General features: G+C 30.8%; 1 pseudogene; it reads right to left on the minus strand.

Annotated features, from left to right (window-relative positions):
• Window positions 1-340: 340 nt before the first annotated feature.
• On the minus strand, window positions 341-24,225 carry LOC110671435 (L-type lectin-domain containing receptor kinase IX.1-like; annotated as a pseudogene).
• Window positions 24,226-26,646: the final 2,421 nt, after the last annotated feature.

The following is a 26,646-nucleotide window of genomic DNA, read 5'->3' on the forward strand; positions in this document are numbered from 1 at the left end:
TCATTGGATTGCAAAGCAGAGCAGATGCAGGACAAATATTAAGGCATTTAGCAATTACAAAATTCCCAAGATCACCTTGTTATTTTCCAGGAACATGCAGCCAGAGGTTAGAATAATTATGTTTATATATCCAGGATCTAACATCCCAATTTTTCAAATGACACTTTCTCAGCCTGCCTGAAAACAGAGAGAGAATCAAACTGATCATTCCAAACAAAATTTAACAGATGTATGATAAGAAGAGATACTTTAACATACCAAACTTGATTAGAGCAATTCACTAACAAAAAATTATCAATGTCATTAATTCAATGGATAAGAGTAGTAATTGGTATTGTAACTAGGAGGAATTAGTTTTGTAATTATTAGTTGAAGATTGGCTTTGATGTCCTTCAGTAATAGTAGGATCACAAGACAATGAAAGCGAGGACAGTTTCAGCAGTGTATTCTGGTATGTCGGCACAAGCATCTTCAATGGAAGAGTAGACAACGGAGTTTCGAAATTAAGCACATGAACTGATTGCCTAATTGAGGGTCTCAGATTTTGTCTGGGTGAACACACCAGAGCCCAACAATCATTAACTTCTTCATTTCCTGCTTATCAAAATCTCCACATAGTCTAGGATCAGCAGCTTCAAGCAGCTTTCCTCTTCCATAGAGTTCCCAAACCCATGACACCATTTGCACTTCTTCTTCATTAGCCATGGAGTTTATCGGTCTTCTTCCACATGCTATCTCCAAAGCAACCACCCCAAAACTGTACACATCTGATTCCCTGCTGGCCTTGCCCGTCCTGAGACACTCAGGAGCCATGTAGCCCATAGTCCCTGCCAAAACTATCATTTGCAGAACTTTTCCATGTTCCATCATCCTTTCTAAACCGAAATCTCCAAGTTTAGCATTGAAATTTGAGTCCAACATAATATTGCTGGATTTTATATCTCTATGCACAACACATTGTTCCCATTCTTCTAAAACAAAAGACAGAGTATATATAAAAACAAATAAATAAAGTTGAAAATCTGGAGAATTGTAAGAATTTTATTGAAGCACATATTAAAATTACAGCAACTAGTTGAATTTATAGACTTAAAAAAAGAGTAACTGACATTCCTAAAAAACTCACATAAAAACCTAACAAATCATAGTAAAGTATTTTTTTATTAACACTTCACTATTTGACTAAATCTAGCCCAAGAAAATAGTAACAAAAAATTGACTTGGTAAACACCAGTATGCACTAAATCGTATCACTCCCCCTTAGTGCATGCTTACTATCCATAACTCCAAGAGCTGCTCTAAAACATTCAAACTTAGGCTTACCTAAGGCCTTTGTAAATATGTCAGCAACTTGATTTATTGTGAAAATTCATTTCAGCTCAATTTCTCGATCTAGCACCTTCTCTCGAATGTAATGATGACGAACTTCAATGTGTTTTGTTCGTGCATGAAAGACTGAATTTGCAGCAAGACTAACAGCACTCTCATTGTCACATTGAATTTGTACAACATAATCAACTGCACCAGAAATATCTCCCATCAAACACTTCAGCCAAACACATTCTTACACTACAATTGTTGCTGCCATATATTCAGCTTCAGTGCTGGACAGAGCAACAGTGGGTTGCTTCTTGCTACACCAAGAAATAGCAGTAGAACCAACACTAAAACAGTATCCTGAAGTTGATCGATGATCATCTACATTGCCTGCCCAGTCTGCGTCAATGTATCCTTTCAACAAAAAACTACTTCCTTTCTTATACAAAAGACCATAATTAGTAGTTCCCTTAACATATCGTAGAATCCTCTTAGCAGCATCTAAATGTGAAGTTCTTGGATTTTGCATAAATTGGGAAATGACACCAACTGAATATGCAATCTCAGGTCTTGTGGTAGTTAAATAAATTAAACTACCAACAAGTTGTCTGATTTTTCCAGCATCTTTTAACTCCTGTCCTTCATTCTTCATTAGCTTAAGATGTGGCTCCATTGGAGTGGCTTTTTCTTTTGACTCCCCCATGCCAAAACGTTGCAAAAGCTCCTCTGCATATCTTTTTTGAGAAACAAAGTACCCTTGATCTTATTTTTCTACTTCTAGACTAAGAAAACAGCTAACCTCTCCTAAGTTTTTCATCTCAAAATGAATTGACAGCTCATTTTTCAACATAGAAATCTCAACTTCATTATCTCCAGTAATTATCATATCATCCATGTACAATAGAACTAGCAGATGCATATTTGTTTCTAAATTTATAAACAAACTAGAATCTACCTCAGAAATTTTGAATCCACAAAAGATAAAGTATTGAGCAATTTTAGCATACCAAGCACGTGGTGCTTATTTGAGACCGTACAATGCCTTCTTTAGCCGACAGACATGGTGAGGATATTGCTTTGAAACATAGCCTTTGGGTTGTTCCATGAACACTTCATGATCCAATTCTCTATAAAGAAATGCATTCTTTACATCAAGTTGCCATAACTTCCAATTCTTAAAAGCTGCAAGGGCAAAAGTGCTTCTTATTGTTACCATTTTTGCAACCGGACTGACTGTCTCCTCATAATCCAACCCATAGTTTTGAGAAAAACCACGAGTAATAAGCCTGACTTTGCATTTATCGACAGTTCCATTTGACTTCCTCTTTAGGCGATAAACCCACTTACAAGTAATGGGATTACAATTTTCTGGTCTTGACACCAACTCCCATGTTTGATTTTTGTTTAAAGCCTCAATTTCTTCTTGCATAGCTGCTTCCCATTCTGGACAGTCTTTGGCTTCCTCATAGCTATTTGGTTCTTCATCTACTGCTCCAGTGAAGAAGCATGATGTAATAGTGCATTGATTGATTTGCAACTCATAGTCTTGGAGATAACTTGGCTATCTTTTCTCCCTTGTAGACCTCCTTTGTTCACCATCTTCTGAATTTGAGATGTTTGAAGCTGGAAATTCATCATCAATGGGAACCTCCATGTTATTTTCTAGACACAGTTGCAGATTCTCTTGATCACCATCAAGAGTGACTTCTTGAATGGTGGTTTTCTGCACTAAATAATAAGATGACACTTCATCGAACACCACATCTCTAGAAGTTACATACTTCTTTGTTTCTGGATCCATACACCTCCACCCTTTTTTGCATGAATCATAGCCAACAAAAATACACTTCTTTGCTTTCGGGTCAAGCTTAGTTCGATTTGATTTTGGAATATGAACATAACAAATAGAACCAAATACTCGAAAGTAATTTACTTTTGGCTTTTCATCATATACAAACTCAAAAGGAGATTTCTCTTTACCTGGCCATGGAGGTAGGCGATTTATTACATAGCATGCGCATTGAACAACTTCAGCCCAAAGTTCTCATGGGAGATTTTTATCATGCAGCCATGAGAGACTCATAGAAACAAGATGAGCCAACTTCCTTTCAGAAATGCCATTTTGCTGAGGCATATTCGGACATGTCATTTGCCATAAAATACCATTATCACTATAGTACTAAAAGAAATCCTCTGACATATATTCTCCAACATTATCACTCCATGGACATTTGATCTTCTTCCCAAATTCTTTCTCTACAGCATCTCTAAATTCAGCAAACTTTGATAAAGCTTCACTCTTCTCTTTTAGGAACTTCACCCAAGTGTACCTTGAGAAGTCATCTACCAACACCATGACATAGCGATATCCACTATAACTTGGTGTTTTTGTTGGTCCCATCAGGTCTGTATGGACCAATTCAAGCATGGAAGATCTGTGATTTGATGACTTTGTGAACGGAAGATAATGTGACTAGCCAAATTGACACCCTTGACAAATTACATCTTCATGAATATTTTACAAGGTCCGTATACCATCCACCAACGTCTTTGAGGAGATTTGCTGTAATAGTTGGTAGCCTAAATGTCCCAACCGAGCGTGCCAAATTGCTGCATTTTCAGTTTGGCTTGTCTTCTTTACATAGGCTTCTCCTGTTGACATAACAAACAAAGAACCTTTCCTCTCACCAGAGGTAACAACATCAGCAGATATGGTTTTTACATTATCAAGAACTTTTACATCCTTCAGTCCAAATAAACCTTACTTTCTAGAATTTGTAATTTGAGAAACTGACACTAAATTTCTCTTAAAACCTGGAACATGGAAGATGTCATTCAGCTTTACCATGCTTTTGTCATCCATGCCAATCTTAACGACTCCTTCTTTTGATACTAGATAAGCTGAATTATCAGCTATAACAATGACCCGCTCTCCTTTGTGTTGACGCATTTCTGAGAGTAGTGAATCATTTCCAGTTATATGATGGGAGCAACTTGAATCAATGATCCATTCATCTTTGTAGATTTCATGGTTAAAAAGAGCATGAACTTATGTTGATTCAATAGTGATGTTGTCCCTCCCTTCAGCTACTTCCACAGTGAAGCACTGCTCCCATTTTAGCTGATCTCCATCTTCTTTGTCTCTTGCAACATTTGCTTTAGAAAGCTTCACTCTACAATTTTTCTTGATATGCCTAATTTTACCACACCTGTAGCACTTGACAATGTTTGGGTTTTGCGAATTGTCAGTGGCAGCTTTTCCCACGTTTGGCCCCTCTTTATTGTTCTTGTTCTCTGCTGACGTGTTTTTCTTGTCATGCTTTCCCTTCGAGAAAAGAATAGCCTCTGACTCAAAATTCTTTGCCATTTGCTTTGCCAAGGCCTCCTAGTTAGAAAGCAAACTTTCTAACTCTTCAATTGAAGGCTGTTTTGCCCATCCTTAAATGGAAGTAACAAAAGGAGTGTACTCCTTCTTCAATCCTCGAATGAGAAATCGTCGCAATCTGGCTTCACTAATCTTCTCATTCGCATCTAATTCTGAAATTTTAGCACAAATGCTTTTAACTCGCAAGAAATATTCAGAAATAGACATTCCTCCTCGTGTTGACATAGCTAACTCATTTTCCAGCAACTGTAACCTTGTTGTATTCTTTTTGGAAAATAACCTCTCAAGTGTCTTCCACACTTCTTTTGGTGAAACTGATATCCCAAACATGATCAATGAACTCTTTGCTAATTGAAGTTCTTAAAGCAAAGAGAGCTTTACTGCACTTGATCTTCCATTTCCTCCGTGGTTCAGAATTTTTTGGAGTATCTGCAGGAATTTCAACATCGACTCCTTCAACTAAATCCCATAGATCTTGACCTTGAAGATATGCCTCCATACACATTCTCTAGTACTTGTAGTTTGTCCCTACAAGCTTCTCAACATCGTATTGTGTGCTTGAACTGCTTCCTCCATTTGCTAACTCCATCTCTCTCCACAACTTTCAATCTCCTCCAACAAGACAAATAACACTTGATGTACAAGAAGAAAGAAAGAGTGGTGAAAATGCTTCAACCTAGCTCTGATACCATAAAACAAAAGACAGAGTATATATAAAAACAAATAAAGAAAGTTGAAAATCTGGAGAATTGTAAGAATTTTATTGAAGCACATATTAAAATTACAGCAACTAGTTGAATTTATAGACTAAAAAAAAGAGTAACTGACATTCCTAAAAAACTCACATAAAAACCTAACAAATCAGAGTAAAGTATTCTTTTATCGACACTTCACTATTTGACTAAATCTCACCCAAGCAAATAGTAACAAAAAATTGACTTGGTAAACACCAGTAAGCTAACACAGTAAGATGCACGGAATTTTATCATCTTCATGTAAGTATAACAATGCTGAAGCTATGCCTTGAGCAATTCTGAACCTCACCACCCAGGTCAACAAGCTCTTTTCTTTGAAAAGATGGGAATCCAAGCTTCCATTGGGCATGAACTCATAAACAAGTAAGAGATCTTTCCTTTAGTGACACCAACCAATTAGTTGCACGAGGTTCCTGTGTCTCAGTCGACTAATGATCTTCACTTCTGCTGCATACTCTTTGACCCCTTGCTTAGACCCCCTTGATACTCTCTTCACTGCAGCATATGAATTTGTATCCTTTAAAAGTCCTTTATAAACCCCACCAAACCCTCCCTCTCCTAGCTTCTCTTCATCCCTGAAATTATTTGTAGCTCGAGCCAATTCACGATATGAAAATCTCCTTGGTCATGTTCCCTTTTCGAATTCATCATCCATGTACTCGTCCAAGACATGACTACCTTCTTCATCATCTGCACATTTCCTCCAATACACGATAAAAAGCCAAATTAAGCCAGCCAGACCAACTAAAGCACCTGAAACACCCGACCCCACTGCTAGCATCCGTATTGTCCTGTTTTTTCCATTTTCTATTGGATGTGTTCGAATGGTTATATTCTCATCAATTTCTAAAGTTGAACTAAAATCCCAAGAATAAACTGTCACACCTTACCCCTCTGTAAGGCATAACATGATCCCGTAGAATACCTAATGAACTACCGCACTTCACCTACCGATAACTCATTAAGTACCCTACAAGGGATTTTAAAATAATTTTTTTATTTTTGATAAGTGGTGAGCATTTTCTAATAAGTATTTAAAACATTTAGTTAAAATTAAAACTAGTTAATATTTTTGGTCCATTTTAGTTTTCCGCAAATTTTATAAAAATTTTGACAGAATTTCCTCTATATTTTGAGAAAACCGTTCTTCGAATACCTGTAAAAAGCACTTCTAAAAATTTTTCTCAACAACTGCTTCAATTTCAAACTTAATCTCAATCAATTTCTCAACTTTCAAATTTCAAATCCACTATCAAAATACTCGCAATCCATTTCATTCATATTTCATTTGAAACAAAACAATTTAGATACATCATTACAACATTTACATTAAGAGAATTCCAAACTGCAATATACATTACAACTTTATACAAATTTTATACAAACTGCTCAAGACCCATTTTTACATGTCCATACATTTATGTGCAATATATACATCAAAAGAAATATTTACAGTTAGGGTATAAATTATACCCGAAGACTTCAAGCTGATAGCTCTTCACACCTCAGCAGCTCAGTCTGCTGCTCCTCTAGTCTCTGTATCTGCGACAGCAATAGAAGCTATCGCTGAGTACTAGGACTTAGTGGTGCACAACATACTAAAATAATCTTTATGCAAAATATAAATCACATTTATTCAAAAATTTAACTAAACATGAGCATTAAACATAAAACATGAATCATGAGATTTTAATGCAAACCAAATTCATTTCGAAGTATCAAAACACATTTCATAAAACCCACAGTTAGATCACGCCATTCGAAACAAATAGAATCTTAATAGCCAGAGGCTCAAGAGAAATCACATCACAAGGCTAGCTAGCTCAAATATATGGATATCCATTCACATCCTCTTCTACTGGCACACCTCAACACTTCTCCAGAGAAGGAATCAAAATTTGAAACAAATTACCCCCACTAGTCGTGCTAGTGAGGTGTTCAAATATATGGTCATGATACTGTGGTTTCAAAACTTATCTTAACAATTTGCTAAACATTGTCATTTCAAATATACATAATAAATTTCAACAATTTAGATCAAATATCATAAGAATGCCATAATCCAATATTTCACATTATTCAAAACAGTATGCAAAAGATGATTATTAAAAAGTATACGTTGTGCACAAACCTCAAACGAGTCGCCTGTTGGCCTTGACTCGACTCCTCGGGTTCTGTCTCGGTATTCTTTTCCACTGAAACACGCAATTTCACAATGTTTCAGTACTAGAACTTAAAATAAATCCAAAATAAACTTAGCTTCACATTCACCTAGCTCTAACGTGTTAAATTCGACGTTCTTGAAATTTTGTGTTTCGGGTTACTATTCACTGCACTATTCAAGTCAAATAGTTGACTTTCTAAGGCTTAATAGGTATCGAAACTCCAACTTCACCCACATACCACATTTTAGTCATTAAACTTGTTGGTTTTGGTCATTTTCTCAAAGCTTAGGTCATTTTGGCAAAATTGCCAATTTTCGGTTTTGGTGCTCTGAAGTTGCACTGTTCCATTAGTCGATCTACTGTTAGAATTTGACAAAACTTCCTTCATAGAAAATGTTCCTTATTGTCTTAAGTGTATTCTCATTTTTGGATCACCTCAATCGGAGTTTTTTAGCTCAAGTTATGGCCAAAATAAGTTTACTGTTCACGTGCACTGTTCATGCTGAGATTTTGAGTTCTGGCAGATTTTGATCCAACTTTGGTCAGTAATTTGATCAAGTTAAGTTCTTAATTTGGTCTAACTTTCTTCATATGAAATGTTCTACTACGTCTTAGGTTTCCATCGGTTCAAGAATCGCCTAAATCCGAGTTTTGTAGAGAGAGTTATAACCATTCAAACATTACTGCTCAAATGGAAATTCTGGAAATCTCAGTACAGTAAATTTCACTTTGCTCAATGATTTGATTAGGTTAATGGCATAATTTGGATTGGTGTCCTTCATGAAAGTTTTAGATCTATATCTTATCTAATTACGGTTAAAATTTCAGGTCAATTTGACCTACCTAGCTCGAGTTATGACCAAATGAACAGTTACTGTTCATTTGGTCAGTTTGGTGCAGTGGCAGCCTGCTCTCATTTCACTTTGGTCAATTGGTTCACTAAGTTTTAGTCAGTTTTTGGCCATGGTTCCTTGATGAAAATTGTGCTATTTTATGTCTATTTTCATCTCCAATTGGTGGCATATCAATTGGGCTTGTAAAATTTGAGTTTTGGTCCTTCAAAGTGGGTTTGGTCATGCTGCTAGCAGCATGACCATTTGACCTACGAATTTGGTTTTCATTCCAATAATTTCCACACATCTCTTTTGGTCATTATTGACCATTTTTCATCTCATAATAGACCAAAGTCATCATTTAAGCATTTCTCCAAAATTTGGTTCACAAACCCTAGCATTCAAACCCTAATTTACTAAATTATTGTATTTAACTACATTTATGCTTCCCTATCCTACTACCATACTCATACAAACTTACTAACACCTTTAATTCATTCAAAATAAATCAAACTTTCCTACATCCATGGCTGGCCGAAATTTCAGTATAGGACCTTCCCCCATATTTTCATTTCATTTAATGAATTCTAAGCTCATTTAAGTCACAAGCATGCACTTAAAATAGAAATTGAAGGTTAGAATACCAACCTTAGGTGAAACCTTTGATCTTCACTTTTTGTTCTTCTTCTTTTCTTCTTTCTTTGATGATTAATATCCTTTTCAAGTGACTAAATCAAGTTTTTATGGGTGAATTTGGGGTAAGGTAAGATCAAAAGGGTGTTTAAAAGCTTGGATTCAAGCTTTCATGGAGGATCAATGGTGGGGTTTGGGAAAGACCATGGCTGCTGTTTTCTTTGAGTTAGGAGAAGGTTGATAATTTTGTTTTTATGTATTTTATGTCTTGTTTTATGTATTTGAATGGGTCAACAATTGTGGGAATTAAAATAATTAATTTTGACATCATTTTTGATGTCATAAGGTGATGTAAGTAACTTTTTCTTTTCTTTTCTTTTTCTTTTTTTCTTTCTATTTATTTTTTCTATTATTTCTTTAATTTAATTCTCAATTCCGAAATTTTCTTTTCTCCGATTTTATTTGACAGTTAGGTCAGGAGTCAGCTCTCGACGTCAATTGACCAAATTGCCCATCGCCGGTTCATCCCGGTTTGCAAATAATTCTATATTTCTTCTGGCTCCCTGACCTAATTATTTGACTGGCTTAACAGTTCTTTTTCGTGATTTTCTCTTTTCCACTGTGTTCATAAGGGTCCTAAGGACCGCAGCATCACTTTTTACGGTTCGAAATTTGAGTTTAAAATGACTTGTGATCGTTCGAGGAGATCACTCATCGCTGTGACTCTCGGCTCGTTTAACCTCTTATGTTCTGTTTTTCTTATTTATAGTTAACTAATTAAACATTACTAATTATTTGTATTTATGGCTTCTCAAGTTGTCTTAAGTGTGGTTCTAATTCCCTTAATTGTCCGGACCGACACCGGTCACCGGAACAGTGAAATATACCAGGCTATGCAAACGGGGTGTTACATAAACTCTATGCTTAGCATAAAAACATCCTGTTGCTGCTAAAAAGCCAAAAGTAAGCTGTTCTGGTAGCTAATCCCTCAGATCAACAATTACACTAAGGTACTGCATCGCCAGAGTGTCATTTTCAGTGAAAACAACACTTAGATTATGTGTACTAGAATTATAACTAATCCAAGCATCATTTCTCTTCCCTCCCTTAATATCACAAAACCAAGTAATATTTTTTATAGATTTCAGAGAATTGATGTCAATGCCTACGTGTTCGCCTGAAGGATCAAAATCGTTACTGAAGATATCAAATTCAACAGCAACAAAACTATTCATTGCAGTGTTTAGTTATTGTCCATCAAATGTAAGTCCTAAAGTGTAGCCCTCTGTCACATTAGGAGGAAGCTTTGAACCTTCAGGTGCAAGAAAGAAGGTCAATCCATCTCCATATTGGAACTTGCTTTTAGAATCAATGACAAAAGAGAAATGGGTTTGGAAGTCAGTGAGATTACTAGAAGCTTTGTCCCAAAGATGCATAGATTTACAGTATGTGGCTCGGACAAAATTTGTTTTGTCATTGGCACCTATCATACTATTTGTAAGTTGAATGGCTTGTTCTGCAAGAAAGGCTCGCTCATGAGAAATGTTTAGGTCACCAGCAGTGAAACTGGTGAAATTGAAAGATAATCCAGCAGCTAGAAAGTTTGTTTGAGAGAGAAAGATTGCAGTCATGACAACTTGAAAGGAAGCTTGAAGCTTCAATAATAGAGAGAAGGTTTTACAGTTGGGGAAAACCATTCTTGGGAGATATAAATTTGGGCTTGAAAATCTTAGGAAAATTGTTATGAGGAAAATAAAATTCGAAAAAAAGCCATTGGCAAGTCTAAGTATGGAAAAGGAAAAGAACTTGCAAGCATATGTTTTGCAAGCTATGTGACCGACCCTGCAATTATTTAATTCATCTAAATAATTATTTAAATAACTATTTGAAATTTTCTATATGGATTTTTTTAACACTCAACGCATTGAAACCTTTGCCTTTCTATTTCTTTACATCTCAATTGAGCAATCGAAAACAATTATATTATGAAAAAGTTAAATAATAGCAAAAGACAAAATTTTCATTGCTAATACTTGTGACAGATTGCCGTTCTATATCTCCCACATTTGCTTATATCGTTGTTGTACGTCATGCTTTTTGATTCCAAATCTATGATCACAGGGCTTCATCAATTTAATACTATGATGGATTTAAATCAATGATTTGGCCTCATTATGTATTAGGCTTTCTTGAAAATGGGTTGTCTGCACCAGCAAAATAGGCCATTTTGAATTTTTCTCCCTCTCACTATATGTATTCACATTCACTTTTCTTTTTGGCATGTCCACGAATGTGGATGAGCTTTCTATTCCAACAAAAAGAGGAAGAATTGTTGCGGTAGGGCAATTATGGGTATGATATCATATATATGCATTCTGCAATTTCTAATGATGAAATATGTTGAAATGAATTTTCAAAGTTAATTTATAGTTCCTTTTGGTACAACTCAATTATCTCACTTAGCATGTGTATCATTTCATTTGTGCTATATCAAACAGTACAAAAATCATGATATAAAGGTTAAAAAAAATATGACTAACAACATGGCTCAAATGTCAAAGCCCAATTCTCATGGGCTTCAATCTTTTGTGAGGGTAAAATTGCGGGTTCAGCCTCAATTGATTCAGATCATATCTTCAGAGAATAGAAATAGACAGAAATTCCCTTTCTCCTGTGCCAGTGAATTGTGATATCTAATGGCCTAAACACATTCAAGCCAGCTAGCCAAGAAAGCATTAATTAGGGCAGAGACAGCAAGTTCAAATGTCCAAATGAGAGGGTTGTTATCGATTTCAAATTCTTCAAGCTAATAAATGAATTCTCATCTTCACAACTAGCCTACTGAATCGTTCTTGTTAACACTTCAAATTAGTTGTTGGTTATGAATTTGAATGAGGCAATGGGATTAGTATCCCGTATTCATATAGATATTATAAAATTGAGTTTTGAAATAGGTTAACACAATAATACTAATTGTTTATCCTATTCTTTGCCAAGTGGTATTTTATATGGAGAGAAAAGGTTCTTCAGCTGTGTATGTTCTGAGCCCCATTTTCGTGGCTTCTTCTCACAATCATGCCTCTCTTTTAGTTTCGTGACATCCTTATTACTCTGCTTCAGTTTTAAGGGTTACATTTCTCTCCTTTAATCATCCTTTAGGAAAAATGGTTGCTTTTCATCTCCACTCGATCAATTAGCCCTCAAGATCTCATTCTGTAACTATAAATATCGAAGAGAAGCTATACAAGATGAAGATATCACATCGGTAGGTCACAAATTGGCTCTTCTGAAAGAGTTGTAGGTCACAAAATTACAGGGCATTTAGCTATATATGTGAGGCCAACATGGTACATGATAGGTTCCAGTGTGCGTGTTATATATTAGAGAGTATCTATGGAAATGAAAATATTATTTTGCCATAAATTTTCAAAATTGGCCTTTTCAACTTAGAAGCAAGGCCACGGAATTTTGACTCTAGAAGTAGCATCAAACAGCCAATTATGCAAATTCATCGAAAATTACATATTGGATATCTAGATCCATTCAGAAACCCAACTTGAGCATGGTCATTGTCTAATACGCTGCCAACTTGTAATTAATAGGCCTTTTTATTAACATAAACAATTAAAACATAGAAAAAAATTTATAAATTTTAGTAATTTAATAGTTTTACTTTTATTTATAATTTTGTAATTTTTTACTTTAATAATTATATAAAATTCATATAATTGAAGATCTTTTATTCTATTTTAATTGTAAAGTAAAATTAAAATTTAAAAGTTATTATTATATTTTAATGAGAGAAATGTGTATTTCAATTGGGCCTCCAATAAATTCTTGCCTGTACATCTCACTGACTTATTTGTTATAAATAGCTTGTATGTTAGATAGTATAGAGAGAAATAATTCCTATATTGTTAAAATATAAGAAAGTGAAGGAATGGCAAGAGTGAAATATGTATAGAATTATATATATATAATTCAATATATATTATTCTATTATGACACTTGACAAGTATATGTGTGAAATAAAACAATTATCATATTATAATTTTCGTAAATAAATTACGAACAGATGTGTTTATTAACAAGTAGATGTGTCTGTTAATAGACAGACATATCAATTCTATACAAACAGTCACAACTGTTTGTATAGGTGTCTGTTAATAAACAGACATCTCTATTCTATACAAAAAGTCATAACTATTTGTATAGGTGTCTGTTAATAAACAGATATGTCTATACAAATAGTCACAACTATTTGTATAGGTATCTTTTAATAAACAGACATGTCTACTACATAAACAGTTGTATCTATTGGAGATAGACAGATGTGTCTATCTATTAAAGGTGCCATGACTTTTCATTCTTTATAAATATGGATGAGTTTTTTCAATCCAGACATACTACTTCTACTTCTTCTTCTTTTCTTCTAATCTCTCTAAATTCAGTTCATATAAAGAGTTCTTAAGGGAAATCTTCAGGAGTTCTTTGTCTGTGATTTGAGCTTTGTTGTATCCTGGAGGTATATTGCCATAACCTTGCAGCAATCTAGTGGGGGCAATTAATACCTTAAAATAGTGATTCATCACGCCTCAAAGCCTATTTTACACCCACTGCCTCAACAATTTTAAGGTATTAATCGCAATGGAGTCTAAGGCTGTTTCCGTGATGAATCAAAAGTTTGTGAAACTTGATCGTTTTGATGGGACAAACTATGTTCGCTAGAAAGACAAGATGCTATTCTTACTCACCACATTAAAGATTTCTTATATACTTGATCCAAGTCTGCCTGCTATTTCAACACCAACTCCAGAAGATTCTGAACAAGTGAAAGCAGATCGAGACAAACGTGAAGAAGATGAATTGCTATGCAGAGGTCATATTCTTAACAACTTGTCAGATAGGCTATATGATCTATTTACTTCTGTCAAGTCTCCAATGGAAATCTGGAAATCACTGGAGTTCAAATACAACTCAGAAAAACAAGGTGTGGATAAATTTCTCATCATGAAATATTTTGAATTCCAAATGGTTGATAATATATCTATTATGGATCAAGTCCATGAGTTACATGTCCTTGTTTTAAAACTTAAAGATTTGAAAGTGATAGTTCCTGAATCGTTGCAAGTAGGAGGAATAATAGCAAAACTTCCTCCTAGTTGGAATGATTATAGGAAGAAATTACTGCATACCACAGAAGATTTTTCTCTTGAACAGATTCAGAAACACTTGCGCATTGAAGAAGAGACAAGAAATCGTGATAAGAAATTTGTTTCTGAATCTACTACAAAAGTTAATTTTGTGCAAGGAAGTCAGAATTTTCAAAAGAAAAATTCTGAAAGTAAGAGAAAGTTTTCTGAAGCAGCAGGTAACAGTACTAGTTATGGCAGCAACAACAAATCAAAGAAAGGAAGAACTTGTTACAATTGTGGCAAGAAAGGGCACTACAAACGTGATTGCAGGTTTCTAAAGAAACATAAGAAAGAAGATACGAATAATAGTACTCAGAATTCCAATAAAGCAAATATAGTTGAACAAACTACTGAATTGATTGCAATGATATCAGATTTGCATATTGGAATGGTAACAGAACTCAATATGGCTACAACAACCAAATCCAATGATTGGTGGTATGATTAGAGACTCTGTTCATGTTTGCAATGATAAGACTCAATTTAAAAATTATGAAGAAGTTATAAATGGGCAGAAAGTTCTAATGGGCAATCATGATTCCGCTAAAGTGGTGGGAAAAGGAAGTGTTGAATTAAACTTCACTTCTGGAAAGAAGCTATTATTAGTAAATGTGTTGTATGTGCCAGAAATAAGGAAAAATCTTGTGTTTGCTAGTCTATTGTGTAAGAAAGGTTATAAGGTTGTTCTGGAGTCCGATAAAATAATTGTGTCCATAAATAGACTATTTGTGAGAAAAGGTTACTCATGTGATGGAATGTTTAAACTCAGTATTAATAATAATATGAATATTTCTGTTTATACTGTTGAGTCATCTTTATCTTTATGGCATGATCGTTTAGCACATATTAGTTTTAAATCTTTAAAATTTATGGTTAAATATGGTTTAATTTCATATATAGATGATAATAAAAAATCTTGTGAAATCTGTATACAAGCAAAAATGATTAAGAAATCTTTTCCAAAAGTTGAAAGATCTTTTAAGTTATTAGAACTTGTGCATTCTGATATTTGTGAATTAAATGGAATATTGACTAAAGGAGGAAATAGATATTTTATAACTTTCATAGATGATTTCTCTAAATATACTTATGTTTATTTAATGAAAAATAAAGATCAAGCATTCCAAATGTTTCAGATTTATAAATCTGAAGTTGAGAATCAAAAAGGAAAAAAAATCAAAATTTTAAGAAGTGACAGAGGTGGTGAGTATTTTTCCATTGAATTTTCTTCATTTTGTGAAGAACATGGAATTATACATCAAATAAGTGCACCTTATACACCACAACAAAATGGGTTGGTAGAAAAAAAGAATAGAACCTTAGTGGATATGCTTAATTCTATGCTTGTGAAATCTAATTTGCCAACAAACTTATGGGGAGAAGCTTTACTTACTGCTTGTCACTTGTATAATAGAATTCTTTCTAGAAAATTTAAGATTTCTCCATATGAATTATGGAAAAATAGAAAACCTAACTTGAACTATCTAAGAGTATGGGGCTGTTTAGCATATTATAGAGTTTCAGATCCTAAAAGGACTAAATTAGGTCCTAGAACTTTGAAAGGAGTTTTTGTTGGTTATGCCGAAAATTCCAAAGCTTATAGAATTTTAAATTTAGACTTAAATATAATTGTAGAATCTAGGGATGTTGAATTTATTGAAAATAAATTTCATAATGACCCTATACATGAGCCCATGAGTAGTTCAAGTTAAAGCAATGGTTCTAGTATTGATATTAATTTTGAATCGACGTCTAGCAACAAAAAAAAGTTAGATTCTTCTAATAAAATTAGAAGAAGTCAATGTATTAGAAAAGAAAAGAATTTACATCCAGATTTTATATCTTCTCAAGCTATTGTTTTTCTAGTAGAAGGCAATAGGTCAGTTGTACTTAACAAAATACCAATTTTGTTGAATGTAGAAGATGATCCTAAAACGTTTCAAGAGGCAATGACTACAAGGGATGTGGCCTTTTGGAAAGAGGCAATCAATGATGAAATGGATTCATTATTATTTAATAATACATGGGTTCTAGTTGATTTGCCACCTGGTTCCAAACCAATAGGATGTAAATGGGTTTTCAGAAGAAAATATAACATAGATGGATCGATTCAAACTTTTAAAGCTAGATTGGTTGCAAAGGGTTTTAAGCAAAAAGAGGGAATTGACTACTTTGATACATATGCACCAGTGGCTAGAATAACATCTATTAGAGTACTTTTATCTTTAGCATCAATATATAATTTATATGTACATCAAATGGATGTTAAGACAGCCTTTCTAAATGGTGACTTAGAAGAAGAAGTTTATATGGAGCAACCAGAAGGATTTGTTTTACCAGGGAATGAAAGAAAAGTTTGTAAATTAATTAAATCTTTATATGGTTTAAAACAAGCACCGAAACAATGGCATGAGAAATTTGATTCTGCAATTTTGGAATATGGCTTTAAACATAATAGTGCTGATAAATGTATTTATTCCAAATTTACAGATCATTTTGGTGTGATAATTTGTCTTTATGTTGATGATATGCTTATAATTGGAATAAATATGGAAGGTGTGAATGATACAAAGAAGTATCTAATCTCAAAATTTAAAATGAAAGATTTAAAAGAGGTAGATACAATCTTAGGTATCAAAGTAAAAAAAACATAGTGGGGGTTTTGCTCTTTGCCAATCTCATTATATTGAGAAAATATTAAATAAATTTAATCATTTAAAAGTCAAAGAAGCAAAAACTCCATATGATGTTTCTTCCAAATTAACTGAAAATTCTGGTAGGGCAGTTGCTCAAATTGAGTATGCTAGTGTAATTAGTAGGTTAATGTATGTTATGCATTGCACTGGACCTGATATTGCTTTTGCAGTATGTAAATTATCAAGATACACTAGTAAGCCTAGTATTGAACATTGGAAAGCAATTTCAAGAGTTCTTGGTTATTTAAAAAGAACTATAAACTTTGGTTTATTTTATAATAAATTTTCAATTGTGTTAGAAGGTTATACAGATGCTAGCTGGATAACTAGAATTAATGATAATCAATCAACTTTCAGTTGGGTTTTTACCTTAGGAGGATGTGCTATTTCTTGGGCATCAAAGAAACAAACTTATATAACCCATTCTACAATGGAATCAGAATTTATAGCTCTAGCAGCAGCTGGTAAGGAGGCAGAATGGCTAAGAAATTTTTTATTAGATATCAAGTTGTGGCCACAATCGATGCCTGCTGTTTCCTTACATTGTGATAGTCAAGCAACAATGTCTAGAGCTTATAATAAAATTTATAATGGAAAGTCTAGACATATTAGCTTAAGATATGAGTATGTGAGACAATTAATCTCTGATGAAATTATTACTATTACTTATGTTAAGTCTTGTAATAATCTGGCAGATCCGTTTACAAAAGGGCTCTCGAGAGATATGATAAAAAATATATGTGCTGGACTAGGATTAAAAATATTCCATTAAATTTACTAATGATGGGAACCCTACTTTATAGTATTATTACTAAATAAAGTTTAAAGGGTAATAACAAGTCATTAGTAAATGTTGTAATTAAGTACTTAGTGTATTAAGTTAATGGAATGAGGATGAGTATTTATACTCTTAATGAAGTTTAAAATTATTACAAAGGAAACTTCACCTATATGAACATAGGAAGTGGTGCTGCTTCAACAAAAGTGAGAATAACTTTTGTAAATATTTATGAAAACAGGAGGTAGCACAAGGCCATATTCGTGCTAAAATTTTGGTGAACTTTTTAAGTTGAATTAATTGATTCGTGTGTGTAGTATTTCCGGTTCTATTTAATAGGAATCTAGGTTTAAGCTAAGGCCACCATGATTTCTTTAGAACTTTGAAATACTTACACTAAGGAAAAGTTTAAATCGAAATATACTTTTCATTATGCATGAAACAATGGGATCTAACAATACAAGCTAAGTGTGGGATTGTTATAAATAGCTTGTATGTTAGATAGTATAGAGAGAAAGAATTCCTATATTGTTAAAATATAAGAAAGTGAAGGAATGGCAACAGTGAAATATGTATAGAATTATATATATATAATTCAATATATATTATTCTATTATGGCACTTGACAAGTATATGTGTGAAGTAAAATAATTATCATATTGTGATTTTCGTAAATAAATTACGAACAGATGTGTTTATTAACAAGTAGATGTGTCTGTTAATAGATAGACATATCAATTCTATACAAACAACTGTTTGTATAGGTGTCTGTTAATAAACAGATATGTCTATTCTATACAAAAAGTCATAACTATTTGTATAGGTGTCTGTTAATAAACAGATATGTCTATACAAATAGTCACAACTATTTGTATAGGTATCTTTTAATAAACAGACATGTTTATTACATAAACAGTTGTATCTATTGGAGATAGACAGATGTGTCTATCTAGTAAAGGTGCCATGACTTTTCATTCTTTATAAATATGGATGAGTTTTTTCAATCTAGACATACTACTTCTACTTCTACTTCTTCTTCTTTTCTTCTAATCTCTCTAAATTCAGTTCATATAAAGAGTTCTTAAGGGAAATCTTCAGAAGTTGTTGTCTGCAGATTTCAGGCTTTGTTGTATCCTGGAGGTATATTGCCATAACCTTGCAGCAATCTAGTGGGGGCAATTAATACTTTAAAATAGTGATTCATCACGCCTCAAAGCCTATTTTACACCCACTGCCTCAACATTATTTTCCACTGCTTTGTTTTCAACTATGATTCTCTTTGTACTCCTTTGTGCATGTGGTTTTATATTGATTGAATTTACTAATATAACCATTACTCTACAATTTTATGATACCAAAAGAATAATATATAAAGTTTCCATTATAATTTCTGACAAAATGAGACTAAAATTATTTATTGTGTTTATTGAATTGTTATTGTTCAATTTAATTAAAGATTTTATATAAATTGTCAATTTTTATTCAATAATTTTTTTAAAGAAAATTCATACATTATATTTGAAATAATTTATCATATAAATTCATTTTTTTCCTCTGTATTTTTAACAAAGGATTATATAATAAAATTGAAAATAGCATCCACTTCTAAAAGATCAATGATTCAAAATGTAAACATAACAATTATAAATGGTAAAAAAAATCAAAATGCAAAATATAACAATTATAAATGTCAAAATGCAAAACGACAAATAAAAATGGACAATAGTAGTTTCTTTTTTTTAAGATAATTAATTTCAATTAAAATTTGAATTTAAAATTTTATAGTTTTAAAGATAATTTCAATATCACTTATTAAAACTTATTGATTATATAGTTTATAAAAAAAACCTATTAGTTATATATTTAATTGTTAATTTAATAGTGTAATATTATTATTTTCATAATTTTACATATAGTGTTTTGTATATGTATTAAAAAGTTTTAAATATTCTTAAAAAAAATTATTAGCAAGTAATTACTTTGTAATTAGTTTCAAAAAAGCTAGTGGATGTGTCTAAAAGATAATATTTATATCCAGTTTTTAATATATATATATATATATATATAAGGTTCAAATGCATTCAATTTTAAACATTAAATTAGATCAATTGATGTTTAGTAAATGCGCTAAGATTCTACTTTTCATTCATTGACCAAAGAAAAATTCATTCATTTTTTTTAATAAATAAGCCGTGTAGATTACTCCATAAAATGTTTAATGAACATCATCCAAAAATATGAATAGAAATCGCTAAATTTGACAATTTTTTAAAGCGATGTTTAATAAAAATTCTGAGAAATTTTTCACTAAAAAATTTGACATGTTATATTAATGACTCCATGGTTTAATCTGAATTTTTTGTTTGGATTTGGGGATGTGTTGTTCTGGTTTTGGTTAAGGGTCTGCCTAAAAATTAGAATCGAATTGGAATTTTAGTATGGTTCTTATTTGATTTTTCATTGTTTCAGTTCTAGTTTTATATAGTTTTTAGTTCTTTGATTTTGGTTCGATTCAGTTTTCAATTTTTGAAACAATTTTATGCAACTATTTTCATAAAAAGTCGTAATTGAATTAGTATTAAAGTTTTAAAATGAATTACGTAATATGTCATATAATAATATCTTTTAGCTAATTCTAAATTGTATAAACTTTAATTATAACATATAAATATAATTATGAATAAAGCATATATAGTATAATTTAATGTATTTATGATTAAAATTATTAAGAAAAGAAAGAGAAATTAAATATAATAGTAAGTTGTATTTAGTTCATAATTATACATACACATATAAATATATATAATTATATTGAAAATATATAATATATCTAAAATAATATAAAAAAACATATGTATAAATTTGATTCTTAGTCTAAAATATGTAATTCTAATTTGATTATTTTGATATTATTTTGATTCAATTCTTAATAATGAACTAGAACTAAAACTAAACTAAAATAGAAAAATAAATTTAATTCAATTTTTTTTCGATTCGGTTTGGAGCTTCAAGACCTGCAAATAATTTTTCAACCGTGCACAGCCCTGCATGTAATTTTTCTGATTCATTTGAACAGTTGGTTTTTGGTTTGCTCTGACTTTCCGGTTGCAAATAATTTTTCTAATTCCTTTGAACGATTGGTATTTGGGCATGTCAGGAATTATAATGATGCAAATAAAATAAATAATCTTATATATAAAATTTAAAAATTAAGATTGGTTGATTAATAAAATAAAATTTGAAAAATTAAATTATTTTCAATTAAAAAATGAAATTAACGAAATTAATAAAATTATCAATTAATTTAAATAACATAGATTAATCAATCAATGAAATTAAATTTTAAAGACTAAATTATTTTTTATAAAAAAATAAAAATTAATCTATAATTTTTATATATTTCAAGAACTAATTTATAAATTATCATATTTTTTCTAATTCCTTTAAACAGTTTGATCTTTCTGTGCGTAAGAAATTATAATGATGGTTTCCTAAACTTAATATTGACAGTTTGGAAGCTGATGAGAAATTGAGTGAAAATTTATTGTTTTAACTATATTTTTAATAAACTCTTAGATCTATATCCGTTTGGAATACATCTGAGTTTCTCTCCTTAAATAAATATTCTTTAGGAATAAATTTCAAGTTTTTTCCCAGTATTGAGATCCTATTTCTTCTTATTATTGGGGTTTAATTTTTCTCCCCTTAGGAGGGTTTTGTTTTTTATTTTTTTTTTATATTTAAATGTGTTATTTAGCAATTCAAAATATAATACACATCATTTATTTCTTTTGGTTGGAGAATGATCTTCTATCAATGCAGCCTACTAGTGCGACCTATTTCTTCATTGACATTTGGTAGTTTAACGTCTTTTATGGACCATAGAAATAACAAAATCCTTTAAGGGCAATATTATAGAAGATTTCTTTTTTCTTTCAAAATCGAAAAGGATCAATTACTATCCAAAATATTATTATATTTTATCTAAATCATCTCTGTATATAATATTTTAATTATTTATATTTATATTTTTTATGAGAATATAATATTATATTTATTTTATTATTCTTATTAATGAACTACTAAATTTTATATAAAACACAAAGAAATTGAGTGGAGTTCACAATTCTTAGAAGTTTGAAAGGGATTTTCCTCCACCATAAATCAAATAATTATTATTATTGACGTTGTCTTCTCTACAACAGCTCATACGTTTGGAATTCTAATAAATAGATAATAGACCTGCAATGAATAATAATAATAAGAATTTGAGTTGACTTCACAATTCCACGAAGATTAAAAGGGATTTTCCTTTACTATTTATAAATCAAATAAATAGATAATAGACCTGCAATGAGTAATAATAACAGTTGGTAAGCTGATGAGAAATTCAGTAGAGTTCACAATTCCATGAAATTCAATAATGAGCAACCTTTTTATTTCTTTGAAATATTAATTTTTTTTATGTATATCATTTTTTTTATTATTTTTTTTATGTATATATCAAGCAAGTACACTAAGCTTGGGTTTGAATTGTTAAACGAAAAAAATAGTACAGATAAAAATATAAAATATTTTTAAATATTAAATTTATTATTAGAATATATTAAAACTATATTCGGTAAAAAAAAAAAAAAAACCTAAAAATTCAAAGAAGATCACGTTTTTTGCTTTTTTATTTAAGAAGGAATAATTCGTAGAATTATATTTATTATTTTTTTAAAAAAAATATACTAATAATATTTTAGATATTCTAAATAAATATAATTTATATTATTATAAAATGAAATGTGTATCTTTAATATAAATATCTATTGTACTTAATATATATTTCTAAATTTACATGAATTTATATCAATTGAGATTTAAAATAAAATAGTTAAAATTAATTTTTTAGAATTTATTTATTTATGTTATTTGTATATGTAATTTATTTCATAGGCTGACTTGCCATGAGATTATAATTTGAAAAGAAATAAATAATGCAAAATATTGATATAATTTTTAATGATTATTTTTATTATGGTATTAAAAATTTCATAAATAATTTTAAAATTTTCAAAATATTTTATTGATTCATAAGTATATTTATTTAAATATTATAAATTATGGTTTTAGACTTAGTAGAATTGAGCTTTCGCAGAGGTCAAGTCTTTGGCAGGACTTGTAGACTTCTATGGTAAGGTCTTTGGCAGGACTTGTGGACTTCAATTTTGTAGGCTTCGTTATGACCACTAGCCGTGTCGAAGAATCTGAACGCGGGACCTATGGGGCCATCCAAAGACCGCTAAGTCTTTCGAATAGTTTGTAAATTTGAATTAATAGAATTATTTTTTAAAATCTAATTTTAAAATTTTTTTTAAAATGTAACATTAGTTTCATTATACTTAATTTTTGTAATTAAATTAATGTAGATGAAATCTAAATTAATGGACATATAGATTTTTTTTTCACATCAGCTATTAAATTAGATATTTACATATAGATTCGTACACTCTATAAACACACTTTATTACACACATTTTAATATAATAATTTAATTTAATAATTATTAAGCTCATACTAATATCAGTTTAAACTTATATTACATGCACCCTTTTATTATTACATGCATTTCTGTAATAATTTTATATTAATTTTAAAAATATAAAGGAATATTATTAAAAAAATATATGTATAGAAGCCAAAAGTAACCCATTCAGGTAAATGCTTAGCCATATCCACCGTTGCTGATATATTTTCTTGCATAATTGAAACACCATTTTCGTCATTATAAGTGTACATGACATCCAAAATTTTGTTTGTTGAATCATAGCTAATCCAAACATCTGTTCTGTTCCCGTCCATCACACTGCTTAACCATTGCACGGCATTAACGGATTTCATAGACCTGACATTGATACCTACGTGATCCTCTGTATAGTGAGGATCCCAATAATCTTGATAGGTATCAAACTCCACGGCAATGAAATGATTTTCTGAGTAGTTTAATGCATGAGTTGAATTTTCATTGACGGCTAGACCAAGACCACCGCCAGCTTATATGTTAGAAGGAACTCTTGATCCATTCGCAGCCAGGAAAAACGCTAGCCCATAGCAGTAGTCGTAATCGCCGAATGAGTTTATGATAAAGGAGTAATGGGTGGTGAAGTTGGTGAGAGTACCTGATGCCTTATCCCAAAGATGGAGTGGTTTTGTGTATGTGGCTCGACCAACACTTCCACCTGGATCCATATCTCGCAATTTTATGGTGAGTTCAATGCCTTCACTGCTCATAGTTGCATCTTTCTCTGTCAAAATTTAAGGACGATTTGGAGCAAAGCTGGTAAAGTTGAAGCTTAATGGAGCTGCAGATGCATTGGAAGTTGTAGGAAACAAGAAAATGATTAGGAAAAGCTGAGAAGAAAACAAACAAGGTTTGGTGATTGGTGATGGAAATTCAATGACCAGAGAATTACAGCCATGCATGGGTAGGATTGGAAAGGGAGCAGTGAGAGAATGGGAGGAATGTACATGACACATGTTTGCTCGAATGTAGTTTTTTACAGTAAACTTGCTTTGTAGTTCCAAAGTGATAATTTTTTGGAATAGTTTATATGTCCTATGTGCATTGGTGCTAACTACTAAGGCCAGCTTCGTTATATTCCACTAGGATTTATTCATTTTATTCTTACCCTTTGTCTCTTTTTTTTTTTGGTAGAATTCTTACCCTTTGTATTTAATTATCAATCAAAATTGAAAAATGAAAATTGCTTCGATTGTCTATTTTAATTTCATATGCTTTTTTTTCGTAAAATTAATATATATATATATATATATATATATATATATATATATATATAATTTAAAAGAATAAATAAAATTATTTTTTAAAAAATTTAAAATTTTTATTTAAAATAATATTAATTTAAAATTACTTGCTATCTGTCATGGTTTATGTTTATCTTGGGAGGGTGGTTCTGCTTTTTTGCTATGGAACTTTATTATTTTTTTTTTTAAGAGATTATTGGATACCTTTGACGCATATGCATTATCTCTTAGAAATCATGTATAGCCTATATTTCATATCATTTATGGAGAATCTACATTTTTATAAAAGAGAATACTATTTTTATATTTATGGGAAATATATTATAATTGTCCTCTAGAACGGGTCAACCGATGAATTCAGGTGATATTATTCCTCAACTTACTAATGTCTGTTATTTTAGGTTGCTATGGCATTATAGCTAAGGCCTGAGAATGTGTAGTTGGTCAATATCCTCGGAAGACTAATTTTATTGTTATACTCTTAACACATAAGATTCGTTCTATTGATCTCGTTTTGGTTATTTTTGGTCCACTCTTTCTTCGAAGGATTCTTCTTATTAGCTTCTTGCTGATTTCCTCATTGCTAGCTTTTGTTTTTGTCATCATCATTCTATTAAAAAAAAAAAAAATCGATTTGGGTGTTGTAATTAAATAGGTTGATAATCCCTATGAATAATAAATAATCATTTTAGATTTGGCTCGATCCATACACCTCTTGAGCTAGGCAACAGCTTGATTTTATTATATAGCATAATCCTATTCGATTAAATAACAAAAGTTCTAGCTATATTCCATAGAATGAAAAATTGACAAACAAGGCAACAAGCTTCGGAGCTTTTCTTAATTTGGCATGTTCCTTTATTGATATTTGGTATTTAATTTCTTGTGTGGGCTATAAAGATAATAAATTTTTTAAAAATAATATTATAAAAAATTTCTTTAATCGTTTTAAATAAAAAAAAAACAAATTACTTTTCGAAAAGTTATTTTTCTCTGTTTAAATATTTTTGAATAAAAAATTTTAATTATTTATATTTTTTTCCTTTTATAAGAAAATATTGAACTTACTTTATGATTTTTAAATTATCAAAACTTTCTTTTTTTTTTTTTTATAAAAAAGCTTCTCTTAATTAATTCTGAGTCCATATCACAGATTAATATAAATCAGAAAGGAGAGACGAAATCAACTGTGCTGTCCTCGCCAGTCAGTTCTTGTCATTCTTGATGAAGATTCCTTTTGCTTTCCAAGCTTTTAAAAATGGCATCCTCTTTTGGGAAAAATTATATTATATAATGGTGAATTCATATAGAATACGTAGAGTAACAATTAAATTATAATGAATTTTATAAAATTTAATTTTATTTGTGTTAAAAATATTTTTTTTAAATGATAAATATCATTTTATATTTAATTATTATTTTATAATCGATTTGTCATTCCATTTGTCATGAAATCACGATTATACTATATAATATCTCCTTTTATTGTACCAATTTAATTAATTTTTAAGCAATATAACTTAAGTAATCTTCATTACATTTATTAATTTTTACTTATAATTTTTATTTCATTCCTTCCTTAATGCTATTGACTTGATTTACTTAATTAGCTGCAATTCACGATCCCCATATATATAGACAACGCGTTCAATCAATTTTCCGAATACTTTTTTTTTATTTTTGCTACTTTATATTCATAAAGGAGACAAGCCAAGAAGCTTTTTTTTTTTCTTTCATTCATTTAATTTTAAATTAGTAATTATTTGAAAGTTTAGCTTAACTTGGTTCAATGATTAAGAGCATATTATTTACTTAATAGATTTATATTCGAGTTTTTACTCTTTTAATCTTCTCTTAAAAAAATGGAAATTCAGAGTATCATTAATTTAATTGAAATATTTATTATGTGTTTGTTTAGTTCTTCTTGGTGGTGATAATTAATAGTTGTTGCAGTAGTTAGAATTTTTTTTTCTTTTTTTTAAGTAGAAGATTAAGGTAGTACATATTTAAATTTGGGTCTACTAAATAAGTAATATGCTTTCAGTTATTGAACTAAGTTAAGTTAGACCAGCATTTAGT

Source organism: Hevea brasiliensis, chromosome 14, assembly GCF_030052815.1.
Source record: "Hevea brasiliensis isolate MT/VB/25A 57/8 chromosome 14, ASM3005281v1, whole genome shotgun sequence".
Lineage (NCBI taxonomy): Eukaryota > Viridiplantae > Streptophyta > Magnoliopsida > Malpighiales > Euphorbiaceae > Hevea > Hevea brasiliensis.